General features: G+C 35.7%; 1 long non-coding RNA gene and 1 pseudogene across 1 annotated transcript in view; both read left to right on the top strand.

The window, feature by feature from the left end:
• The window catches only part of LOC147821698 (uncharacterized), a 38295-nt gene extending 27129 nt beyond the window's left edge, over positions 1-11166 (top strand). The window contains exons 2-3 of the long non-coding RNA XR_015446694.1: positions 9887-9995; positions 10773-11166. This is a non-coding gene — a long non-coding RNA (uncharacterized LOC147821698). The remainder of the gene's footprint in view (positions 1-9886; positions 9996-10772) is intronic.
• Positions 11167-12993: 1827 nt separating this feature from the next.
• LOC147821697 (translation machinery-associated protein 16 pseudogene) lies at positions 12994-13341 on the top strand (annotated as a pseudogene).
• The last annotated feature ends 1364 nt before the right edge of the window (positions 13342-14705 follow it).

The following is a 14705-nucleotide window of genomic DNA, read 5'->3' as shown; positions in this document are numbered from 1 at the left end:
ACACAAAAGAAGACAGAAAGGAAGAGACAGAGGAACCAAAATAAGATCATTGGAAATAAATAAAATGATGGACCTAAATATAATTACATCATTAATCACATTAAATGTAATACACTAAGAACTCTGATCAAAAAAGAGATTTCTCAGCCTAGGTAAAAAGTAATACCCAATTCTATGATGTCTATCATAGAAGTGATTCAAATATAAAGACAAGTAGACTTTGTTTCCATTTTTTTCTTTTCTCATAATTTTTCCTTTCCCTTCTTTCCTTTCCCCTTCCCCTGCCACCACCCCTACCCCTTTGGACCTTTTCTTCCTATTTCAAATTATCAATTATTCATTTTAATCATTTTAAACCTTATCTACACTTTCAGTTTCTCACACTAGAGAAACTATTGGGTATTTACACGTGTGTCCTATTTATTTCACTTGAGAGTATGGCCTCAATATACATCCATTTAGCTATAAATGTCTCTAGTTTATCATTTTTTATGGCTGAGTAGTACTCCATTTTATTAAAAACCCATCCTCTTTATCCAGTTTCCAGTTGATGGGCACTTGGGCTGTTTCCAAGTTTTAACTATTACAAATTGTGCCACTATAAACATGGGTGCACATATATTGCTGTGGTATGATTCTTTTAATTCTTTTGGGTACCCAATGATAAATGTAAATGTATTGTATACCTAAATTGTACCAATAAAAGAATTTAAGGAAAAAAATATAAAGACAAGTAAATTGAAACTAAAATTATGCAAACTATATAGCATGCAAACAATAAGAGTAAGAAAGATAGATGGGTTCAACTAGTATCTGAGAAAATAGACTTTAATACAAAGAAATTATTCAGAGACAGAAAAATTATGACATAACAATTATAAATACATATACACCTAAAAACAGAGTTCAACAATACATAAAGCAAAAGCTGACTAAACTGAAAAAGACAATTTAAAGAGTTTAAAATTTTCATACTCCTCTTTCAGCAATAGATAGAACAAGTAGAGAGAAAAATCAGAAAGATTATCATAAATTTGAATAAAACTACCAACCAACTTAATTAAATTGACATTCTACAAAGTGTACATGGAACATTCACCAAACACCAGATGCCAGGCCAAAAATAATCTCAATGACCTCATATGCTTTTGATTCACTTCAGAGTAAAATTAAAGTTCAATAATAGGACTATGTCTGCAAAAGTCTCAAATATCTGGAAATTAAACAATATACTTCTAAGTAATTCGTGGATCAGAGAAAGAAATCACAAGACAAATTGTAAGATATTTTGAACAAATGAAGTTGAAAATATTAAATTTTTAAACTTGTGTGATTTAGCTAAAGCAATGCCCACAGGAAAGTTTACAGTTTCAAATGAATATATTAAAAATGAAGAAAGACCTAAAATCAATTATCTCTGATTTCCCCCTTAAATATAAGGAAAAATGCAAAAAAATAAATAAATAAATTATAAACTAGAGAAATTCAATGAAGCTAAATGCAATTTTTTGAAAATATAAATAGAATTGATGCATATCTAGTTATATTGGTCAAAAACAAAAGACAAATGACACAAATTACTAATATCAGGAATGAAAGCAACATTACCACAGATCCTACAGACTTTAAAAAGATAATCATGATCCAGATATGATGACACATGCCTGTAATCTCAGCACTTGGGAAGTTGAGTTAGGAGGATTACAAATTTGAGGCCAGGCTGGGCTGCATAACAGGTTCAAGACCAGCCTGGACTACATAATGAGAACTTGTCTCAAAGGAAAAGAAAAGATAATAAGGAACTATTACAAAAAAAAATGTATGCCAACAAAGCCAATTACATAGATGAAATGGACGAAGTCTTAAACTCAAATAACCAATATTGACTCAGAACAAAATAGAACACCTAAATAACCAAATATTAATTTTTTAAATGAATCAAAACCCAGGCCCCATGAATGCTAAGCATTCACTCTACTCCTAAGCCATTAACTTTTAAAATTTAAAATTATAATTTAAAAACTTTTGCATCAAAAAATACACATTCTGCGTTTCAAAGGTGAGTTCTAACATACAAGACCAAAATATAAATAAAGTATAAAATAAAGAAGAGATAGTAAGAAACAGGGAGGGAAAGGAGGAAAGGTGAGGAATGAATGGGATCTAAAATTATCAAAACACTATATACTTTTCATTCCCCAAAAATAAATGTAATTATTATGTATCATGTATATATACCATAAAAAATAAAAAATGTTAAATAACAACACCAATCTTACACAAAATTTTACAAATACACAAAATAAGGGCATAATTCTTCTATTAGTTTTATATAGAAGAAAAACTATAGAAACTACTATAGAGGAAAACTATAGCAGTTATAGAGGTCTGGCGACTACAAATCAAAAATCAGCATCATTGAGCCAAAAGCAAGATGCCAGTAGAGCCAAGCTTCCTCCAGAGCATCTAGGATGGAGTCCTTCCCTTGTCTTTTGTGGATTCTAATGATTACTGGCATTCCTTGGTTTGGGGCCCTAGTAGACACTTGTGATTGTGCTTAGGAACAACATTGGTAAGTCAGGATAATAACCTCAAGAACCTTAATAGTTTTTTGTTTGTTTGTTTGTTTTTGTTTAGGGGAGTGTTTCTTTTTGGTTTGGGGGGTATTTTTGGTAGCGGTGATTGAACTCAGGACCTGGCGCTTACCAGGCAGGTGCTGTGCTGCTGAGCTGCATCCCCGGCCCTCTTTAATTTAATTGTATCTGCAAAACATTCTTTCCATAAACATTAGAGATTCTGAGGATTTAGGACATAGATATATCTTCGGGGCCCATTAATTTTTTATTGATACAGTTTAGATATACATAATGTTAACATTCATCATAGAGAACTTATACCTGTATATGATATATCTTGCTTTTTTTCCCATTCCCCTCCCCTCCTTTCAACCCTTTTCCCCCTCTTCATTTATAAAAGCTTTGTTTCCATTTTTCCCTTCTATTCTCTCTTTTTCTTTTCCCTTTCTTTCTCCCTCCTCCCTCCCTTGTTCTCTTCCTCCTCATTTGAACATTTTCTCCCCAATTCCCAAGATCTAATATACATTTTGGTCCTTATTAACTCTTACAGCTTCTCACACCAGAGAAACCATGTGGTATTTAAACATGTGTGTCTGATTTATTTCACTTAAGATTATGTTCTCAAGGTCCATCCATTTAGCTAGAAATCTCTCAAGTTTTCCTTCTTTGTGTATTTAGCTTATTATACCCCAACTTCTTTTACTTATTTTTTTTACTTCTTTTACTTATTATACCGCAACATTACTGATACCAAAAATATTCAAAGATCTCAAAAGAAAACAATATCACTCATGAATATAGATATAAAAATTCTTCAAAATATATTAGCAAACTGAAATCTGAAGCATATACAAAGAATAATACATTAAAGTCAAGTAAGTTTTATGTCAAGAATCCAAGGTTAATTTAACACCTGAGGATCCATAATATAATTCATCATATTAATTCTGTAGAATTAATCATCTTAATAGGTACAGAAAATGCATTTGACAAAAATTAAACACCATTTATGATTTTTTAAAAATCCAATCAAATTAGAAAAAAAGGGAACATTCCTCAATCCAATAAAATAATATATGAAATTCTACAGAACACCTCACCCTTAATAGTGAAAGATAGCACGTTTTCTACTTAAGATTAAGAACTGGAAACTATTCAAATGCCCACTAACCAGTAAATGGAATTCTATTCAGAGATAAAAAGGAACGGGCTAACAGTATATGCACAATACAGATAAAAATTTCAAAAATATTAAGGTAAAAGGTAATAAACTAGACAAAAAAGACTATATATACTATGTGTATGAGGCATAATCAAAATATATGGCAAAGATTTTTTTAAATTATTACAATGAAAGACACATTGCCATTAGTCCTCCTCAAAATCTTCCCTCTCACTTTAAGCACACTTTCCATTGTTCTAGCCACCTGCTGAAGCAGCCAAGAAGTCTTGTTTTGAGTGTCTTTAATTGCATTGTTATGACTCCTTCTATGTCCTGAATTGATTCAAAATGTTTATTTTCATAATCATTTTGACTATTAGAAATAGTCAGAAGTCACACAGTGCCAAGTCCAGTAAATAAGGTGGGTGAGGACACACCATAATTTTTCTTGAGCCTGCTGTTCTATTGAATGGCACTTGGGACCAGCATTCACTGTACAGTGTAATTTTTATCACACCAATAGAGACATTCACAAAAGACAACTTCCAGAACTGCTTCAAGAAGTAGCAAGAATGATGGGATAAGGGAATTCAAATTAATTCAGGGGAATTAATGGCAATGTTTCTTTTACTGTAATAAAAATTTAAATTTAAATATTCACACTATATTTCAATCACATCACAGATGACTCTATTGACTCTATTTTTATGTAATTCTAGAAAAGGTAAAAACTTATTATTACAGAAGGCAAATCAATGATTTCCCAAAGTTGAAGGGGGGAAGTTGGGATTGAGAGAGACACAAATAAAGTTGTGAGGAAGGTGATAGAGATGTTCTAGACATTAAATATGGTGGTTATATAAATATTCACCAAAACTCTTCAAACTGTAAATTTAAAATGAAGAAATTTTATTGTGTATAAGTTGTACCTCAATAAAGCTGTTAAAAATATAATACATGGGGCCAGAGTTTTAGCTCAGTGGTTCCACCGCTTGCCTCACAAGTGCAAGGTTCCAAGTTCAATCCCTGGTACCAAAAAAAAAAAAAAATATATATATATATATATATATATATATATATATATATATATAATGGCTGGGCATTAGTTCAGTGGTAGAGTGCTTACTTAACATTCACCAGGTCCTAGGCTAAATCCCCAGCACCACATGTGTAACTATATTATATGCATATAGAATGTCATACATATATACAAAGATGAATCCAGCTTACTAACAATAGTGGCTATCATTTATTGAATATTATGTTGTGTGATAGGTACTTCACTTGCATTATCTGTGACTTTACAACTTTACAAGCTAGTTATTAAATCTATGTTCCAGCTGGAAAATAAAATAAAATAAAATAAGCTGAGCTGCAGAGATGGCCAGTGACATGCACACAGTCACAGAGCTAATAAGCATCTTAGCCAGTGTTCAAATGCATGCTAGAATGTCCAGCCCTTACACCCCTGCTTCACCAACCAGACCACCATCTGCTCCCATTTTAGGAAGCCAGAGAAACAACAGGGTACCAAGGACCCACCCTGAATGTAGTTCAAACATGATGAATAGTTATCTTCCAGACAGTTTATTGAGATGAGCAGCTAAAGTAATTGAGACTCCAGAGAATATTTGTTCTCCCTTAAACAGTCCACAGGGAATGTATGTCCTTAATCCTCCATTAATTTACTGACCAAATGCTGCAACCCATGTAACATTTGTTGCAGAAGAAGCTGACATAAGGAACTGTAATGTCAGCAACATGAAGTGCCCCTGAATCCTTGCAGGATGATAGAGACTGCTTTGACATAACAGTGAGGAGCAGAGCCTCGCCATTCAACAGGAAAACATCTTCCCTGAGAGCCAAGGCATTGCATCTATGATCTTCTCCCTGTAGTGACGGTTTTTCTGTGGCAAGAGGGATTCACAGTCTAGAACTATAACTAGGGAATGGAAAATCCTGTAATCACTGTAACCCATTCTCAGAATGTTTGCTGAGAGGTTCACACTTCATATCCATTACTTTATTTATCCAACACAACTAATTTGTAAAGGACAATCTTGCAGATGAACTGAGGCTCAGAAAGATTGACTTCCAGCAGGTATTCTGTGGGTCCTGAGGTTTTTAATGCAGTGGGAAAGCCCCAGGACAAGAGATGCAGGTGAAGCAAGAGGCCAGGTGCTATTGGCTGTGTCAGAGTGCACACAGAGGAGATCCAACGGCCAAGGACGCCAAAAGACCTTGGAGGCAGGTGAAGTGGAGATCCCAGTTAGAGTCATCTGGAATGGTGTAGTTGTTAGGAATGATTTCTGAAAAGACTTTTTTTTTTGGTCATACTTGAAATTGAACCCAGGGCGTTCACACTGAGCTACATCCCCCAGCCCTTTTATTTTATTTTATTTTATTTTATTCATCTTGAGACAGGGTCTTCCTAAGTTACTAAATTGCCTAAAATTTTCAATCTTTCTGCCTCAGCTACCCAGAATGCTGGGATTACAAGGCTGTTCCATCACATCCAGCTACTCTGGCCAGTCTTCTTAGATGAAGCCTAGATCCTCTTCCTCTTGCTTCCTCCTTGGAATGGAGATGTGTTGGTTGCTAAAGTTCTTTCCACCTTGCACTGTGAGGTTTGAAGATGAAAGCCATTTACCAAAGATGAGAGACCAGGAAGTCACAAACAGACTGGTTTCTTGGCACTTCATGAAGCCTCTTGGCTCATACAAACATCAGTCTTTCTAATTTGCTTATGTTCAGGTATCTATGGTTGGCAGATAAATGCAGAATCCAAAAGATGCACTTACTATATGAAAATATATAAATTCTTTACTTATGGGCAAATGAATAATAGGAGCGCTTCTTTAACCAAGGAAAATATGAAATGAGAAACATGAGCTCTATTTGAGAGTCCATTTTAATGAAAGGGAAGTTATGAAGTGAACCACTTAGACTTATATTGCTTTTGTTTATTGCAACTGCAGTGTTATAAATCCCTTGCTCTGTGCTGATAAGGAAGCTGAATTTACGGTCTAGTGAACTAAACAATTTTCAAAAAATTTGCTAACCAATCAGACTGAGGTGATGTTCCCAAGCAACATAAGTTTGACTCTTCTGTTTTCTCCTTTAAAAGTCACAGATTTCTTCTCTGCCATCCAGTGCAGAGATAAGAGCACTCTTGTAAAATTATTTGACTATAATAGCCTATCTTTACCCAGGTGAAGCAAATATTTTCTTTGTTTCTGAAAGTTAAGGTTTATTAAACAATGTTGACATTAATAGTGAGAAATAATGAACCATGGCTGATGTCAGCTTAGGAGTAATATATTAATTTATTCAATGTAAATTTTTCATATGTAACTAACTTTAAAAAAATGAACCCAGCAATTTTCTTTCCCATTTCCTCCCTTAAATTGAGTCACTTATTTTAAACTTACTGCACACATTCTAGTTTTGAGGAAGCTACAAACTGATGCCTGCTACAGCTATTTTAACAAGCTCAAATAAATTGAAAATACACCAAACAGACTCAAAACCTAAGTTAATATGATATTAAATTCTTCCACAGTACTTGAAACACAAAAAGAACAAATCTCCCTCAGCTTAACCAATCCCTATATCCTTAATGAATGGCTCTAAAGAACTTAATGAACTATTACACTTTTTCTCCTCAGTTGAGCCCCACCCACATGGCTTCAAAATTCTCAATTCAGTGCACAAGGTGGTCTCCGCCAAACAACTGACACTTCCACAAAAGTTGACAGCTATTTGCCATTCCTGATGTATATATGTGTTCAAGCTATTCAACTATAAATATAAGTGGATGGGGTAAAAATAATCCTTGCCTCACCTCACTAAAAAACTGTTACTTAATCATCAAAAGAAAGCTCAGCTAACCCAGCAATATTTAGGAACATATTCTGTGTAAATACCAATTACGGGGGGCTTCTGCTGAGCTCTGCACTCCAGCTTAAACCTCATTCCTTTTCATAGATTCTAAAAATCAAAAAAAGACTACAATTCTATGCCATTCCTAACATATTTGTACATATTTGATATTTGTTCACAAGGTTATTCAGAGTATAATAGGCTTATACATATAATAACCATGCCCAAGCATCATAGTTGACTTACAAAATACTAACCTAAAAAGCTCAGGCTTGAAGTTTATCAATAAGAAAACCATTATAATTTTGTATGGAATTTTGTCAGAGCAAAGTTACCCTTTCCACTGCGGAAATCAGTTTGGAGAAACCTCAAAAAACTAGGCTTGGAGGTCCCATTTGACCTAGCTATTCCTCTGCTGGGTATCTTCCCAAAAGAATTAAAAGAATCATACCACAGTGATATATGTGCACCCATGTTTATAGCAGCACAGTTTGTAATAGCTAAAATTGGAAGCAGCCCAAGTGCCCATCAACTGGTGACTGAATAAAAAGATGTGGGGTTTTCTTTATAAAATGGAGTACTACTCAGCCATAAAGAATGAGAAACCAGAGACATTTATAGCTAAACGGATGCACATTGAGGCCATACTCTTAAGTGAAGTAAATAGGACACACATGTATAAATACCAAATAGTTTCTCTGGTGTGAGAAACTGAAAGTGTAAATAAGGATCAAAATGTATAATAGATAATGTGAAATAACTCCATAGAGGAAGGTGAAGTGGGAGGGGAAGGGAAAAGGAAAGAAGGGAAAGGAATAAATATGAGAAAAGGAAAAAATGGAAACAAAGACTTTGTGAATAGGGAGGGGTGGAGGGGTTGAAGGGAGGTCAGGGGAATAGGGAAAAAAATAAGAACCAAGATACATTATGTAAAGGTATGAACTCCCAATGATGAATGTCATCATATTGCATACCTAAAATGTACCAATAAACTTAATAGATAAATAAAAAAATAGGAGAATGGACCAACCTTCTGGGATCATGCCCACAGAATGCAAAAGATAAATTGTCAAAGTTTCAAAGCCACCAATCATAGAAGTTTCTAAACATTCTAAAGCTATCCCATCTTTCTGCAGTGCTTCATCAAGTCTAAGTTTATTGTTCTTTTTGTTTCTTTAAGTGTATAATATTTGTCAGGGGCAGGGCAGAATATTCTAGGTTCTAGTGACGCAGTTGGAATCTACAAATGTGTAAGCATTTAGCCCTGAATAGGATACAAAGGGTAGGGGAGCTTGATCCCAACATGAACCCACTTCAATACATCAGCAAACACATCCCAAACACACTTTAGGACTCACAGTACCTTACCTGGGGATTGAACACAGGCTCTCCCAATTCCTTGTATTTGAAGTGTTTCCCCAAGGTACTTTCCGCATTTTTAAAATAAGATGTGAATTGAATAAAAAGTCAAGTGGACTTTTTCAGTTTTAATTTCATGTGTGCAGCTGCGATTTGGAAATAAATTTTCTCCTATTTGATGGTCATTGAAATCATATATTAAGTGAGTCATTTCAAAGCTTGCCAGGAAAAACGTGGTTAGAGAAGGAGTTTCTAAAGATACGTAGTTACATACCACATAACCACATTTCAGTGAGTGATGCACCATACTAACAATGGTGTCCCATACATTACAATGAAGCTGAAAAAATATATTACCTAATACTATCTGTAAAATCAATATTCCATAATACTACACTATTAGGATAGTGTTACATATACTATAATAAGATCGATATTAATACTAATACTGACCACACTTTTCAGTGGTCAGATACACAAATATTATTATGCTACAATATTTAGTGCCTACAGTATTTAGTACAGCAACATACTGTGTAGGTTAGTGTGGTAGGAGCAATAGGCTACACTTCACATCCTAGATGTATAGGAGAACACACCATTTAGGTTGGTGTAAGTATGTTCAATGATATTCACACAAGGATGAAATTGCCTAACAATATGTTTCCCATGATATAACTCTATTGTTAAAGTGATGCATAACTGTATATTACCTTCAGAATGTGATAATGTATATACACACATATTGCAAATATGCATATGTGATATGCACACACATATAGACATGTTCCAAATAATTACACAAGATGTTTACATATATTATATATGTGTGTGGCTTTATACAAATATTTGAACTTTTTTGAAAATGTCATAAAACAGCTTATGTTCTTCTTTTCCACATTTGAAGGAGGTCCACCCAGGATAAGTCTGTCCCTCCTCAGGACAGAATGAAAACATCTCCCCTGAATAAGAACCTAACACAGCTTGAATCTGTGGACCACTCAGCCTTCACACAGGTAGGATGTCCCTCCCTCTATCAGTGATGACCATGTGATTTGCCATGACCCCACTCTGAAGCTACATCCATTCCCTCCACTCCACAGAGCACTCAGAACACTTCTAAGTCCAAAGGGGACCCCTAGACACCCAGCAGGATGATGAGGAGGAGCCCTCATCCCTTTCCTCAAGGTTGATAGGGGCAAGTGGGCCCCACCCCACCCTCCCTCTGCCATTGCTTTTCCCTCCTGGAGAGATAAAAGTTCAAAAACAACCCATACTATTAGCTGGCATGCAGGACATGACCATGACATTCATGAAGAGAGCTCATGGCAAGGTCCACACTTTTAAGCTGAAGCAAATCAAGCAGTAAAAAAGGAACTTTATTGTTCCAGATGGCTTGTCAGTTTTTAGACTTTGTATTCACATTAGTCCTAACTGCTGAGAAGTGACACCTTTATATGCCAACCTACTTGGCATTTGACGCTGATTCACTCTCCACCTATGGGATGACTCATATAATTATTTCTGGTCCACGAGGTATATGTTGTAGGGGAGGTCAGAGGTCCGAGATGACTGGATGTCCACTCTGTGGAAAGTGACACCCTCTCCTACCAGCCCTCGGGTAATTGTTAAGAAACTCCCCATAGAAGAAGACGGGAAGTAAAGGAACAAATATCCACAAGAATTTTGACTTAGCCTTCCCAAAAGAAAGGTTGCTGCAACACTTTTAAATTTTTTATCTTTGTAGGAACTGCCTTCAGATACAAATAATTTATACCTCATTCTCTTTACAGACACATACTTAAATACACTGGAAGTGGAAATTAAGACAAAAGAGACAGCTCCTCTCCACCCCCGTTGTCTGGAATTCTAGCGTCTTATCTTATTAGAAATTCTTAATAAGAAATTACTCATGAGGAAGAGTGAATATCAAGACTCTTCCCTTGGGGTGGTTTTAGTTCTTCTTAAATTTAACGAATAAAGTAGTTAGCAATCCAGATGAGTTTAACAGTTTCAAATCACTCCCTCACTTTACTGATTCATAACAGCATTTAGCATTTACACAGTTCACAGCATTCTGAAATCATTTATAAAGCCTTCCTAAAGGGTCACCTCACTTTATAAACCAACAAATGTTATTACAGACAGGAAATGAATAATGTAAAGGGCTACAGTGAGTAAGAAACAGAATTGGGAATGGGATTTAAAGTTCTTGAGTTTCCTCCTAAGTAGGCTGGGAAGGAGAGTCAGGCTGGTAACTGAGTAGGGAGGTGACGTGGACATGGCTCTTCCATACTCCTATCATCAGGATGATGAGTCCCCAGTAACACTGTGAACTTTGCCTTTCTTATCCCCACTGCAATCTTCATTTATTTATTCAGCAGACATATACTAGGCACCTTTTGTATCAGTACTTGTACTTGACATGCCTCAGGGACACAGCCAGTTTGGGTACAGACCATGGAGATAAAGTGACTCACATAAATGTTGCAATAAAGCAATTCACACAAATGTTTTGGTTTCCTAGTACATATAAAGGTTATGTTTACACTATACTGTGGTCTATTAAGTGGGTAATAGAATTATGTCTATAAAAGTAGACATACATTTTTATGCCTTAATTTTAAATTACCACATTATTAAAGAATGTTAATGGTCATCTGGGCCACTGGAAAAATGGCACCTATAGACTAGATCAACACAAGGTTTCCAAGTACCTTCAATATGTTAAAAAAACAGTGTCTAGTGAGCTCAACAAAGTGAACCACAATAAAATGAGGTATGCCTATACTGTGTTAGATACTGAGAATGCAAAAACATGCAATGGAGGAGACAGACAGAGAAAAGTGAAGACAAAGTCACAATTGTAGATGCCATAGGAGAGGGAAAAAAAACTTAATTCACCCTTCTAGATTCTGTGGCTGGGATGCAAGATTCAAACTGATGAAAGGTTAATAGGGAAAAAGATTATGCATGCAATGCTCATATAAAAGGGAGAACTTAGTGATAAGTAACTTAATAAGTTATTAGGATTTGGAGATTGTATACCATCTTAACAAAAGGTGATACATTTGTGAGCAAGTGACAAAACAAAGAAAGAGTGTTGGGGATTCTTGGTGTAGCAAATTGTAGGAAGGTAAAAATATGAAGAAAAGTAATGTTAAAAAGGAGACATTTTAGTAAAGTTTGTGCAGACCCAACTGGGTGCTGACTTTCTGTCCCTCGTGGTAATGGTACAAGATAGGAAAGGGGAAGTATTTATGCAAAGGAAAATTATACTTTGCTTTTAAGTTTTAAAAAGAGGGTAGAGAGCTTTTCTTTCATGTACTATTTCTCAATCACTTTCAGCTCAAAATAATCCTTCTGCCAAAATAGCATCTTTTTTTTTTTTTTGGTACTGGGTATCGGACTTGGGTCCTTGCACTTGTGCAACAGGCAGCGAAACCACTGAGCTAAATCCCCGGCCCCTAGCATCTTTTTAGTAGTATATTCTGATCATTTTAACTTTATGCTTACAGTGTTATGAGAACATAGACTTGGGAACAGCCAATTCCTCTTGGTGGTAACAGGAAATAGTCACTGAATATTCTCCAATGAAAGGATAGCTGAGCCAGTTATTGTTAAGTTCATTAGGTAGAATAATTAAGAAAAGCCATGCAGTTAAAGAGAAGAACTGCCCCTTTCCAGTCAGGTCTGCCTGGCATTGGTGGCCCCAAGTGTGTTTGGGCAGCAGTACAGACATAAGAGCCATGGCTCTGGGCTGTGAGCCTGTGGGGTCTGGAGTGCAGAGGTCCTCTGTGGCCTCTAGGATGTCACCATATTTCTAGAGGCCATCTCCATTTCTGGGTCTTGGTTCCTTCCAGTAGCATAGTATCTTTACACCATCATCCAGAAAAAGTCAAGTCTCCTTCTCTGATGGTGGTCCTGCCACCTTCTTCCTAAAGCACCAAAGGGAAAAAGCACCGATCAAGAAAAAAAATCATCCACCTATATAGTAGCAAAGCTGCTCGAATTATGAGAAAGGCCCACAAACAAGAAAAGAAAGAAAAATTGAAGAATGAAAAGGCCTTACATCTCAACCTTATTGGTGGAAAACTGCAGTGGTTTCAAAATGAGCTGCATCCCCCAAAAGTGAAATATTCAAAGAAAGACCTTTGTGAATTAATTGAAAGTTATTTAAATCAATTCAGCAGTGAGCTTGAGCAGATTGAGTTATACAACTGCATCAAGGACAGGCAGGGAAGGCGACACTATACCTGGGAGATGGTCATTAAGCACACTATGGAGCATGAGCGACAGCAGTATGAAGGCTACAGCCTTGATTCCAGACATTTTACATGCAAGTATTCTGAAAACCTTTAGGAAATGGGATTTGGATCTGACGAAATTGCCAAACATTAAAATGAGAAAACTTTTGTGCTAATGATTCAGTTGTTAAGAAGCACACGCAGAAGAAACTAAAAGAACTAGAAGGGGAATCAAGTGACTCAGATGAAGAAATGACTCCTGTGGCCCAATTGTCCTTACTTAAGTTGAAAATAAGTAATATGGGAACTTTAAGTCACACTCATTACTCATGAGAAATAATTATCTAGTATTTGCTGTTTAACTCATTAGCTCTCATAATGTGAATCACATTTGTTTATTTAGTTTGAAAAATAGTATTATAATTTTCATTTCAAAATGGAAGTTCCATTTCATTTGTACTAAGTTGCTAAAATAGAAGATATATTCTGTTTTTCATTACTATAACAAATACCAGAGGCTGGGTAACTTATAAAGCAAAGTTTATTTAGCTCATGGTTTTGGAGGCTGAGTGTCTAGACAGCATGGTACTGGCTCTGGAGAGGCCTCCGCTTGTTGCTACATGTCATGGTGCATGGTTATCACAGTGGTGGGAGGGCACATGAAAGGGAAAGAGCAGATGGTAAGACAGGAAGCCAGAAAATGGAAGGATCCAGTTATGACATCCCACGAGGCCCTGTCTCTTAAAGGCCAAAGAGAATTAAATGATTTCAGGTTAGCTCCATTTGATTATTGTAATATTTTCTGCTTTCTCATTGTGAAAAGTAATGAGTTTTATTCAGACCTAAAGGTTAGAGAACTAATGATTATAATTGTTACTTCTAAGAGATACTTTACTTAAATTCATATATTAAACAGTATTTCAAGTGTCATGACAAATATGGACATTCTAGAGTTTTGGTCTTCTAATAACTCACTAAGTGCTAATATATGTTAGGCTGTCTTTTATTTTATTTTTTGTTTGTTTGTTTGTCTTTTGTTTTTTTGGTACCGGGGATCGAACTCAAGACCTTGTGCTTGCAAGGCAGGTGGCAGAACCACTGAGCTAAATCCCCGGCCCTAGTCTGTCTTTTAAAGGATGCAAGTATAAGTTTTCAAGAAAAGGAAAAAATAATGCTGTGTGAGATTAACTAGGTGTCAACTAAATTGTTAACAATTTATACAAAGTGTTACAACTTTTATACTTCTGAAAATTCAAAATACAATTTATTTCTATAATAAAAAGGAAGAGCTGGAGCAAAGGCAGAGTAATCTGTGAGAACCTGGGGCACTTAGTGTGTTGTTCATGAAGGGCTACTTCACATCAAGGGCCAAGCTAGCTCTGGGGTCATAAGACAGACTCTTGCCATGTAGATGGCAAAAGGAGTCAGAGTATACAGATCAAGAAAAGGATGCAAATAAGAACTACTCTCCTCTAAAGA

This window comes from Heterocephalus glaber, unplaced genomic scaffold, assembly GCF_053883595.1.
Source record: "Heterocephalus glaber isolate CG9 unplaced genomic scaffold, H.glaber_assembly_v1.0 deba00001720, whole genome shotgun sequence".
Taxonomy (NCBI): domain Eukaryota; kingdom Metazoa; phylum Chordata; class Mammalia; order Rodentia; family Bathyergidae; genus Heterocephalus; species Heterocephalus glaber.
The sequence above is the reverse complement of the archived record's forward strand: the minus strand, read 5'-3'. Positions and strand labels throughout refer to the sequence as shown.